Raw genomic sequence first — 12596 nt, 5'->3', positions numbered from 1 at the left:
TATACTACACGAGAATCTGATGAAATGTCCTCAACTTTCATTCCTTTTCCAGAAAAAATCCAACTTTGAGTACAAAAGCTTTCTTAGCTTGATAGCATAGATTTACAGAGATGTTATAGAATCCACCCAAAATGCTTCAAATAAAGAAGTATTTATACAATTTCTAAACTAAAATATCTTGAAAAAATATCAAGGTTGGTTTCACAAATATCTCCAACTGTTTTACATTAATAGAACTTAAATATAGGAAACTCAAAACTAATGAATCTATTTGGCACTATGTTTATGGATTTATGGTGACAAAGAATATAAATTTGAATTTGATAGCAACTCTTATTTGATGATGAGACATCCCAATCACTAACTGCATCCTTCTTTTGTGCATTCTGCCCCATAAATTCTACAAACTTAGGGTCCAATGATACGCTTTTATATCTCAATCTGAGCTAGATATGTAAAAAGTGAAAGTTTTTATTGTAGATAAGAATGTTTTTGAGATAAACTTCTCTCCATTTCCCAAAATTCAGGTCCAGTTATTCACAATATGCTCTGTAAAAAGATGTCAAAAACAGGGCTTTGCACAAACTGAAAAAGAGGCTGTCAAGACATGCACTTATCTCCCTTTTGGTAATAACTGTGTAAAAAGTGAGATAGGTTCTTGTAGATTTTCCTGTTAGGAGCACAAACCTCATCCATGTTCTTGAAATAATTCTTGGATTGGCCACAATATTTTCTACAAAAATATAATTTAAACCGGAAATTTCTGAAGAATGTATCATTTCTGCTCTAATTTCATCTTTTAACCTTAAATTTCTTCTAACTGTTTTTCACTTCTACTTTGGATGAACTTCATTGTTGCTGGTGAAAGTATTTTCATCTGTGTTTAACCCTTACTATCTCCAAGTTTACTTTTACTGTTTTACTTTTACTGTTTTACTTTTACTGCTTTGTTTTTTCATCTGTCTTTATTTGACATGAATCTGTATGCTCTGTAATTGTATTCCCTACTATTTATCTTCATGCTAACTGATTTACTTGATTTGGTCTTCAATCTGATACTCTTTAATCCTGATACACTTTGACTGTTCTTTACTGTGTCCTTTTACCTTCACTGTATATTTTAGGTTTTTACTATCTATTTCAACAGTAAATCATTTAATTTCATGTTTCCTCTGCATGTCTTTTAACTATATGTTTTATTTTCCATCTCTGTTTGAATAGATTTGATAACAATCTCAGAGTAAATAGGTCTTATGACTAGTATTAAGATTGTTTATCCAAGGCTGCGGTCTTTTGATCACCTGTAAAACAAAACAAACTGTTAGGAAAACATTGGGTTGACAGGGAGGGTCATTAATGGATTTATCGAGCTTTATAGGTCTATGGAGTGAGTCCAAAATGATTTTGGGAGGTAAACCATGCTTGAATTGGTTAGCAGAGGCTTCAGGTGGAGTAGAAGGGTTTCATAAGTTTATACAGTAGAATGGGCGAAGGGCGAGAAAACATGGATTCTTGGGGTTTTGAATTTTAACAGGCAAACTTTCAAAATATGGCACGAATTGAACAGTAGATGGTTTGTCACGTAGCGGGCAGGCGGTAAGTGGGATTGTTACACTAAAAAATGTCACCTTGACTACTTACAGTTAGTATGGCTCCAATCAACAAGTCATGCTACCCTCTTAGGCAAGTCTCATGCCTCTGTTATCCATCTCAAACTCAAAGAAGAGAGAAAGTCTTGTAAAAATCATGTTTATCTCTGGGGTCGCAGGTTCTCTCTAGCCTTACCTGCGGGGACGCTGATCATGTTCACAAAATATGCGTCCATGGACGCTCTGTATGTTAAGGGACAGGTGCGTCCCTCTGTAAAAGGCAAAATGCGCGAGTTTTATCTTGAAAAAGTTACTTGTGGTTACTTCTAGAACATTCTAGAGGTCGGTTTGATGAAATGGATGCGCCTCCAGTTGGTTCATGTATCTCTATTAAGGGGGAACCTATCCCATCAATAAGGGAGCTATCCCACCCATAGAGGGGGATGATCCCATTGATAGTGGACCTGAATAACCTCTTTACAGCACTATAAATGAAGGCATTGAGCCAGAAGGAGGGGGGGTTGGAGCTATACATTTTCTTTGGGTAAATGCTGCAGGATTTAGGTCTTCCATTAGAGCCTTTGTGAGGAGAGATTGTCTTCACTTGATTCTACTTGGGAGAGGGTGAGCTTTGTCAAAGTAGAGGAAAACCCTTGATGGACCCTGGGAGGAACTTGCACAACACCAAGGCCAGGTTGTAAGAGTTTCTTTGTTTCGTTATTAATACAAACTGGTTTATTTTTCTCAATAGCTTATGTTAATGAGTTATTTCATGTGTTCCTTGGTCTGCATGTTGAATATATGTTTTATTATATGAAATGCAAGTGCTTGGTAATTGTTTGATTGTTTGTGGTTGCAGGAATTGACTTGAAGGAGGAGCTCATCCGGATCGTCAAGAACGGACTTCAACAACAGCGTTTTGGAATAAGGTAAGCCTAAACACTTGTAGTTTTCATGTTGTAAAAGGTGTATTTAGAGAAAGATCACTCCATTTTGTCTTGTTTGTCATTAGAATGTCTTAGACTTCTAGGAAGGTCAGTCGTGTCCGCACCCTTGACAGATTCCGTGTGACAAATTGGCGACTCCACTGGGGAGTTAAGAATGAAGTAGCTAACTGGCTAAAGTTGTAAAAAGAAGCCCGTGGCAACTCAATGTACCACTTGGCTGCGAGACCAATGAGTGTACGCTGGAAAAGACGTAAGCGGATAGAATCATCTGAGATGGAATTTGATGCACACCAGAGGTGGTAAGTCATCACGTGATTAGACGGATCCTCTCCAGACTTACCTTCGAACTTAGGTATATCGCTGGGCAACTTATTTGGCATTGGCGGCCAGAACGGAAGATATTGAATTGGATCGTTCGTTAGGCGCGTCAAGTCGGGTAAATCTAAAGTCGCAATAAATGGTAACTGCCGGTTAGGATCTCGGAAACTCTGAGTCACAATACCAGCCCCAGGAGGAGGATATCCAGGATAACTAGGAACAGGATTCGCATTGGGGATATTATATCCTCCTGGAAAACCAGGATTAACCGGACCGTACTGGGGTTGTTGAGGTGGTTGATAATTGTACCCAGGATACGGTTGATACTGGTAAACCGGTTGTTGGGCAGCTTGACCAGGTTGATACTGTCCCTGGTACGGAGGTTGAACAAATTGAGGTTGAGTAGTAACAACCGTACTTGTACCAGGTTGACCTGCAGGCATCTGGACTGTGGTTTGAATCGTGGGTCCAGACAACAGTACAGATGTCTGAGGAACGGTTACAGGGACAGTAGAAACCGGAGCTGCCGATACTCCAGATGTAAGCATGGTAGATGAAGCGGTAGCTGCTGCAGCCGTGTGAGGTGGAGTACTCGGTGCAATTGGCGGCTGAGTAACTACAGAAGTTACAGGGGTCTGAACACTTGACTGGACAAGTTGCGGTTGCTGGGATGGACCAGGAACTGCAGGTTGTCCTGCTTGAGGTACCGACTGTATACTTGGTTGCGACATCTGTTGACCCTGTGACGGATCCCATGTTAACATTCCAGGGTATTGACTCATAACAGGTTGAGGATACTGAGATCCATAGCCGTATTGAGGATAGGGTTGATAACTGTAAGGTGTAGTCCCATATGATTGCCCTTGAGGTGGTTGATAACCTTGACCAGGGTATTGACCCGTAGGTTGATAACCGTGAGGTAAATACGAATACTGGGGTTGACCTTGACCTTGAGGTTGGTATCCTTGAGGTTGATACCCTTGGGGTTGATACCCTTGGGGTTGCCATCCTTGAGGTTGCCATCCTTGAGGTTGATACTGATACTGAGGTTGACTTTGGGGTACATATTGAGGCTGGGGTTGATACCCTTGGGGTTGATACCCTTGAGGTTGCCCCCCAGTCACAAATGAAGTACCTTGAGGTTGCCCCCCAGGCATTAACGAAGGTTGCCCCCCAGGCGGTAATTGGCCACCTTGAGGTTGGTTAATGGGAGTTGAACCTGACATCATATAAACTTCACCTATACTCAATGGTACATTACCACTGTTTCCAACTAATAACCCATGATCAACAGGTTGAGGAGATGCTCCCGCAAAGGTACCAGAAAGTGACTGATACCCAGTAGGAACAGAAGGACCGCCATGTAAAAATGATTCAGGACTTTGCGAAAACACAGACGACTGACCAGACATATTTACAGGAGAATGAATTCCTCTGGGTGGAACCGGAGTACGAGGTGTAGAAAAACCTACTGAGTTGTCTAAAAAATTGGTTAATGCAAGGTACCAAGACTCACTTCTAGGAGGACTGTAAAATATGGATTCACGCTCCCTTAGATCAAGGGTAATTAGATCTTCAGAATCAGACACGCCTATATCTTCCTCTGGAGCAAGTTCTTCTATAGCAATTAACCCAACAGGAAGATTTTCGGTGATTATTCTTTCTATTCTTGGTGAATCAGGAACACTAGGAGTTGGAGTAACAGGTTCTGAAATTTCAGGTTCTTCGCCTGTTTCACTGGCAGATGAAAAACTACCAGCAAGCTCGGAAACTGTAACAGCTTCGGGATTGTAACCTGTTTCTAATCTTTCGTAATCTGGATGGACTACCAAAGAAGATTCTCCTTCTTCAGGTGGACCTACTTTACTGCCACTAGGAGTTACAAGGACCTTTAAACCCTCTAAATAACTGGGGTCGTCTCGAGGAGGTGAACCCCTAAGTTCACGGGATCTTCTCAACAATTCGGCCACAGATACAACTTCAGGAGACTGGCCCGCAATACGACGGGACCTTCTCGGTAATTCCGCCACAATTAAAGATTTTAACTACAACACACGAAAACAAAGTAAAAAATTTCAAATCAAACCACCTAAAGTCTTCTAAAGAACCAATCAAATTTGAAGCACACGCCTAAATAATCTAGAGCGTCAAACCACACACAAACAGTAGTCTTCCGGACCAAAAGCGCTAGTTGGTGATTAGGCCCAACCTCGCAGGATTCAGTACAGAAATAGTGGGTGGAACAGTTACCCCGGCAACCTGCTTAATGAATAGACTGGACCAAGTTCCTCCACTTTAACCGTCTCGAAGTGAAGCGAACCCCCCAGAAAATCCAAGTGAGTATAACCGACGTCTGCTCCAGGTACAGTGGGACCTTCCCTCCACCGTCACCTTGGGTAGAATCCTAGATATTATGGCCACTAAGGTTACCAATCACAACAATTACACCTGGGGGAACAGTCTAAACTCCAACAGCACGCAAGGGCAGAGTAGCAAGCTCCAATCCCCTTACCGGCTCCTTGACAACAATCCAAGGTTTACCGATAAGTGACCCCTGGCTCCTCGACAATGGTTAATCCGAGGTTTACCGTTTGTAATACGTACTGTCTGGCGTCGTTCCCAACGAGGGAGGAATGATCCCCTCACTGGTTCGGACACGAGCTCGTGTTTCTCCTTTAAGAGGAGCTTTCCCAGAATGTAACTGAAACAATTGGATTTGTTCTACTCAAGATAGACTATCTGTTTGGTTTTGTAGTCTTGGAGAGTTAAGTACTCACCTACTCCAAGACCCTAGCCTAAGCTATGTTGGCAAAACGACAATCCCTTATAGGGACATTGGTGTAGGTTTAGTTAAAGATTCCGGTTTACTGGGAACTTTTCCTCTCCCTCCACTCAATGCAGACCCTTCATTCGCAACAATTCATATGATCACGTCAGAAAACATTATTTATGATGATCCTTGGTATGTTCCCTCTGACTCTGAGCTAGACTCACTCGGTAATGTTATGCCGTTGAGTCCGTATGAGATTGCTTATGAAGCTCTTATGTCTTTTACCGACTTTCATTCAACCGACCAAATGAATGTGGTCAGTGAAGAGTCACTTTTCACCTCACCCTTAGAACGGATAACGTTTCCCGAAGAAGTGTCATCTGACGAACAACTTCGCGAAATCCTCAGTGTAGATGATCTACCATGGGACGATCTCCATCACAGATCTTCGTTTTTACCTAAGGGTGATGTCTTTGAAAATGATTTTTCATCTATCTTTACCGCTGAATATGTCAAAGACGCTCAGGATCCAACGAAACATTCTGATTCAGAGCTGAATTTAGGGAATATTTCTCGTACTATTCCCATTGACATTTCAGTGAAGCCCGGAATCAAGGAGAACATTCATATAGGTGCCGCATGTACTGACGAAGAAATTGAAACTTACAAGGCCCTATTCCAAGAATTCCGCGACGTGTTTGCCTGGTCCTACGAAGAAATGCCAGGAATCGATCCTGCCATTGTTGTTCATGAAATCAAAACCTACCCGGATGCTAAACCCATTCGGCAACGGTTGCGTCAGATTCACCCTCGAAAAGCAGCTGCAATCAAAGCCGAAGTCGAAAAGCTGTTGAAAGCAGGTTTCATTTATCCGATCCCGTTAACGGATTGGGTATCGAATATTGTTCCCGTCAATAAAAAACAAGGAACAATAAGAATCTGTATCGATTATAGGGATATCAATCGAGCTTGTCCAAAAGACAACTATCCTACGCCTTATATCGATCAAATTATTGATGATTGTGCCGGAAGTGAGATGTTTTCCTTCATGGATGGTTTCTCGGGTTATAATCAAATCAATATTCTACCTGCCGATCAACCAAAAACGGCATTCATTTGTCCATGGGGGACATTTGCTTATTGCAAATTACCTTTTGGCCTTAAGAATGCCGGTGCTACTTTTCAACGGGCCATGTCTTATGCGTTTCATGACATCAAGCACATTGTGCAACCCTATCTCGATGATTTGCCTGCTCATTCTTTACACCGAGCTGATCACCTTGTCCACCTACGAGCAATCTTTATGAGGTATAGGCATTATCGAATTCGGTTGAATCCCCACAAGTGTGTTTTCTGTATAGAAACAGGTCGATTGTTGGGATTTGTTGTTTCCAAAACCGGCATTCGCGTCGATCCCTCGAAAGTCGAGGCTATCATCCAATTGTCTCCTCCTTCGAGTTTGCGCCAACTCCAAAGCTTGCAAGGGAAAGCAAACTTTTTACGCCGATTCATCCCTAACTACGCCGAGGTCACTAAAGGTTTTACACGGTTGTTGAAACAGAATGTACAATTCTTTTGGGATGAGATTGCTCAACAATCTTTTGATGCACTGAAACACGCGTTGACCCATGCACCGTTATTGCATCCTCCCAACTACAACCAGGACTACTTCTTATACCTCGCGGCTTCGCATTCCACCATTGGAATGGTGTTAGTTCAAGAAGATGAATTCAACGCAGAGCATGTGATATATTACCTTAGCAGAACCTTAAATCCAACTGAGTTAAAATATTCACATGTGGAGAAATTGGCCCTGGCAGCCGTTCAAGCTGTCCAGCGTTTTCGTCACTACATTCTTCTCCGCAAAACTACTGTTATTTCAGATTGCAACCCTATGATTTATATCTTGACAAAACAACTGCTAGGGGGCAAGTACTCTAAATGGATCGTCATCCTGCAAGAGTTCGACTTGGAGTTTGAGAAGTCCAAGTCTAAGAAATCTTTAGTCTTTGCGGAATTGATGTGTGATTTCCCGAGTGCTGACACAGAGACTGTGGCAGAGGAGTCCATTGCGGACGAATCTTTGTTTCTTATTAGCACTGTAGATCCGTGGTATGGGGATATAATCATCTATCTCCAAACCCAAACCTTTCGGCCTGAAATTCCAAGGAAAACCGTCGAAAAATTCGGTTTCAATCCCAGCAATACAGAATTATTGGAGATACACTTTATCGCCTGGGGGCAGACTTAGTTTTTCGACGTTGTTTAACTCACGATGAGGCTGAGAGAGTTTTGAATGATTGTCACTCTGGAGCATGTGGCGGTCATATGTCTGGGTATGCCACAGCTCAGAAGGTGTTGCGCGCTGGCTATTTCTGGCCGTCTATGTTTAAAGATTGTATCCTTGCCGTCAGAAAATGCCACAACTGTCAAGTGTTTGATCGCAAGATGCGCGCTCCACCTGCTCCTCTCCACCCTATAATTGCCGCTGGTCCATTCGCCAAATGGGGCATTGACTTTATTACTTGTAACCCTCACTCGGCCGGGGGGCATGCGTATATCATCCTTGCGGTTGATTATTTTACTAAGTGGGCCGAGGCGATGCCTACATTCGACGCAAGCGGCAAGACAGCTGCACTTTTCGTATTCAATCATATCATAACTAGGTTTGGTGTCCCACAAGCAATCATTACGGACCATGGAAGCCATTTTCGAAATGTCATGATGACTGAACTTACAAGCCAGCTTGGTTTGCGCCACGATAGCTCTACACCTTATTATCCGCAAGCCAACGGTTTGGTTGAGTCAATCAACAAAGTTCTAGTCGTCATGATTCGACGGATCATTGGTATCCATCGAACGAATTGGCATAACATGTTATTTTCGGCACTATGGGCATATCGAACTTCAGTGAAAAATTCAACAGGTTTCACCCCTTTTCAGCTAGTTTATGGCTTAGAAGCTGTGTTACCTATTGAGTGCGAAATCCCATCACTTCAAATGGCTGTCGAATTACTTCCAGCTACTTCCGAAGAGGAGAAACGGTTGTTATACTTAGCTAAATTAGATGAGACTCGACGTGACGCTACTTTAGCTATCGAGACTCACGCGAAACGAATGAAAGCTCAGTACGATAAAAATGTAACCCCTCGAAGTTTTTCGGAAGGAGACCTAGTACTATTATATGATCAAGCGAACGATAAGCTAGGTGCTGGAAAATTCGTTCCCATGTGGCATGGGCCCTACATTGTAAAGCGAAAGCTAGCAAAAGGGGCTTATGAGTTAGTTGATTTTGATGGGGACTCTTTGGGCAAACCCAGAAATGGACTTTACCTAAAGAGGTATTATGCTTAAAATGGTGGATGGAGAAATTTTTAGATAGGTTAGATTTCCTTTCTAGCTAGCAAGTGTGTTAGTTTAGTCAGTGTGCTTAGCTTAGCAAGTGTGTTTTTCCGTCATTATTTTGGCTCATCTTGGTTTTACTCTTGATATTGTAGATGTCGACGCCTCTCCAAACATACATTGGATTTGCTGATGGTGCTTGTCGTAGTACACGGAATATCTCTTCCGCAGCTTGGGTTATCTATTCGCCCTCTGACGAGTTAGTTTCTATGCATGGGGTAAGCCTCGGTCAAACAACGAATAACATTGCAGAATACAGTGCAGTGGTTGAATTATTATCCGAATCTATTTCGTTTGGAATTCGACGTTTGATAGTGAGGTTAGATTCTGAACTTGTTGTATTACAGCTTAATAGAGTTTATGCCATTAGAAATCCTGTGTTATTAAGGTTGTTTTTGAGAGTGCGTCTCTTGGAACGTGAATTTGATTACATTGAATATCAACATATTCCAAGGTCTTTGAATACATTAGCAGATGCAATTGCTTCTCAAGTGTTGGACAGACATTTATAATAATCATGCAAGTAAATTTAAAGACATTTCATCATACATGTTAAACAAGATAAGCCGATAATAGTGATATATAGATATAGATAGAAGTGTGTCCAAAAATATATACATCGTCTTCGACCATAGGTTTAACACACCTTATGATCGGCAAAATGATAGTGCAAAAAAGTCAAAAAATGTCACATGTGACTACAAAAGTGACTAGTCAATCACTGGTGGTGCTCTCTGTACGACACCACTGCGCGGGCTATCTTGCGCAGAAATCTCCTAAACGGTCCAGGGACTGCAACCACGAAGCGCTGAAGCCTCATTGGAATGTCATCCATAGTAGTCTCAGGTATATCTGCCGTGAGACGCTCTAGATCATGCTCCAAATCGGCTAGTACTTCTGCTGTCGCATCCTGTAAGGCCGGTGCCGGTGCAGCTGGATGTCGTCTGTCGTAAGGCCGGAGATTGGCTGGACGCTGTGGTCCAACATCTGCATTTTTAAAATTTTACTGTTACTTTGAGACGATATATATGAAAAATAAAAAAAATACATAAGTAGAAAACTTGTGAAGATGAAAGTACCTCTGTCATCCCATTGTTCTCCCTGTGGAAGAACCATGTCCGGATCACCTCTGAAATCCATTCCGGCATATGGAAAGTCTTGTATCACAAAAAGCTGGCCCTCTAGCCAGTCGAAGTAACTGTCAGAGAATCGAACCACTGCAGCACCCTCGTCAGGATGCCGGGCCATTACCGCAACCCATCGAACAAGCTTTGGCTCCCGAGGACCCAAGACATCAACAGTGAGTTGCTGAGGGATCAGCATAGGAACTCTCTCCAAGGCAAAGCTCACGACTAGAGGCCCATATCCAAAAGTCTTTAGTCGTCCGTTCTTTGCCTTGGTTAGTTGGCTCTTCATATGAGCCGACACAGCTTCGCACCAGTTGAAGATGGTGCCTTGGTAACAGTCAACTGCCATCCGCATTTGGGATCCGGAAGCAATGTGCAAGGCGGCCGCGCCACAAATCCTAGTGACCGTAAATGCAATAACTCTAAGTTCCGCCAGAGCGATGTGCTTTATCTCTACACCTTTTTTATGGTGAGTCCCTGGTCTGCACCACTCCTCGCGGAGATCATCAAGGGATTGGCCACCCGGCCTGGTCCCCGCAAGGTTGAGTTGCTCACCTCTGTTTGGCAAGCCAGTGAGAAAGTATACATCCGAGGGCTCTATCTCGAGCTGGTGCCCTCCAATGTAAAAACATTGATCTTGAACGTTCCATCGCTCAACTAGCCATTCCAAAAATCTTACCTGGCCCCTCATGCCCGGTATGGTCCAATATTTGTACAATCCACATGTTCTTAAGGCATCCAGAGAGGGTTGGTGGTTAATCGCAGCTTCATCGTCTTCTACGTGCTCTCTCTCTCTCCAGTCCAACATGTTTTGGCCCCTGCACATCAAAAGAGTCAATTAGAAATTAATTTGAGAAAATTTGGTGGTTTTTTGAGAGAGTTAGGGTTTTAAAATGCGCCCTTTGCGGAAGACGCACCCCGGCTTTTTAGCACAGGGCGTCCGGACGCAGCTCGCCTGAAGGCGGACCGCGTCCCCAGACCTTTTTCCCGTGTGAGAAAAAGTCGGGGGACGCGGCCCACCCGAAGGGCACCTGCGTCCGCCGAGAGGCGCATTTTGAACCCAAAACCCCCCCAAAAAATGAAACAGAGACCAAAAACAAAAAACTAAACGGATAAAAATGAAGAGTGGGATGTGTAAAATACCTCGGTGAAGCGGCGTTCGATTCCGACGGTCAGATTTTCCGCAGCAACCACGGGAAGTTTCTTGTCAAAAGCTCCTTTTTCAACCTCAACAGTGAAACGGTAAAAATGTCATGGTAAAAGGTCTTTTTATAGGTTTTTTGGATGAATTAGTTCATTTTTTACCATGAAAAGATGTTTTCAAATGTATTTTTGCCTATTTTAAACAGGTATGAGTAATATGTCGCTTTTGTGCAGGACGAAGGGATTTCAAGGGAAATTATAATTTTTCACAAACAAAATTTCAGAGTCATCTTTTAAGCCCTTTTCTGACTCCTAAAACATGAAAAGATCGCCGAGTGTTTCTTTTTCACTCGTTAAAACGGAATTAAAAGACGGTCCCCTTTTAGCTCTTTTCTGACCGTAAAATCAGGAAAAGATTGCCGGGTTTTTGTCGTTTCAAACTCGATAAGGAAATAAAACGACGTGTCTTTGATCGCTTTTTACTTTTCAGATCAACGATTCTATTATGAAAGTACTCCTTGGTCGCAAGATCAAGCGGTTCCCCCAGGTATTATTTTATACTTTTTCGGGCTTGAGGGACACAAATATACGAAAAAGTTCAACGTGGAGTTTCCTTAAGTTTTTCAGACTCTCTAAAAATGAAAAACGCCGAGTTTCTCCTATACTGGGCTCGTTAAACTTTTACAGTAAAGGACCTGTTCAATTACAAACAGGAACGAACCACTCCTTCCTAGGGTTCGCATTTAAACTAGGTTGGACTCGTCCGAAGGATGAGCTTATAATCAAGCATATGTTATCCTCCTCAAGCTTGTTAAAAATAAAGAGGTACTTGCCAGAAATGGTGGGGGAAAAAAGAGAAGAATGAACCTATTTGTCACCTTTTGCCTCAGAAGAAACTTTATTACCGCTCTTGAACACGACACTTTTCATTCACCTGGGTTGGGAAATCTTTTACCTCACAGTTGACTAAATCACTTTGAAAATCTTTAACCGGGTTCAGGGATCAACTTTGAGTTATTCGTCACCAAACCATCTGTTGTGTCGTTATGTGTTCAAGAGGTCTGCAAGCAAAACTTTCATCTGCAAAATACTTGTCATCCATTGACCATCCCTGAGTCAGTCCTTACAGCAACATTTCTTCAACTTGAACAATGATTTCGTGTTGCAGGCTTGCCTGCAACGGGTCGCTTTCTATCGACATCGACACATTATCTAGAAAGATGACTTAGGAATCGACAGTACCTTGAAGTCTGCATGCATCAATGGCAGGTTTCTCGCCTTTGACGTCAGTTTACATCAT

This window comes from Pinus tabuliformis, chromosome 1_2 (assembly GCF_031772625.1).
Source record: "Pinus tabuliformis cultivar Carrire ecotype Pingquan chromosome 1_2, CPIR1, whole genome shotgun sequence".
NCBI classification, from domain to species: Eukaryota; Viridiplantae; Streptophyta; class Pinopsida; order Pinales; family Pinaceae; genus Pinus; species Pinus tabuliformis.
Note: the sequence above shows the minus strand (reverse complement) of the source record.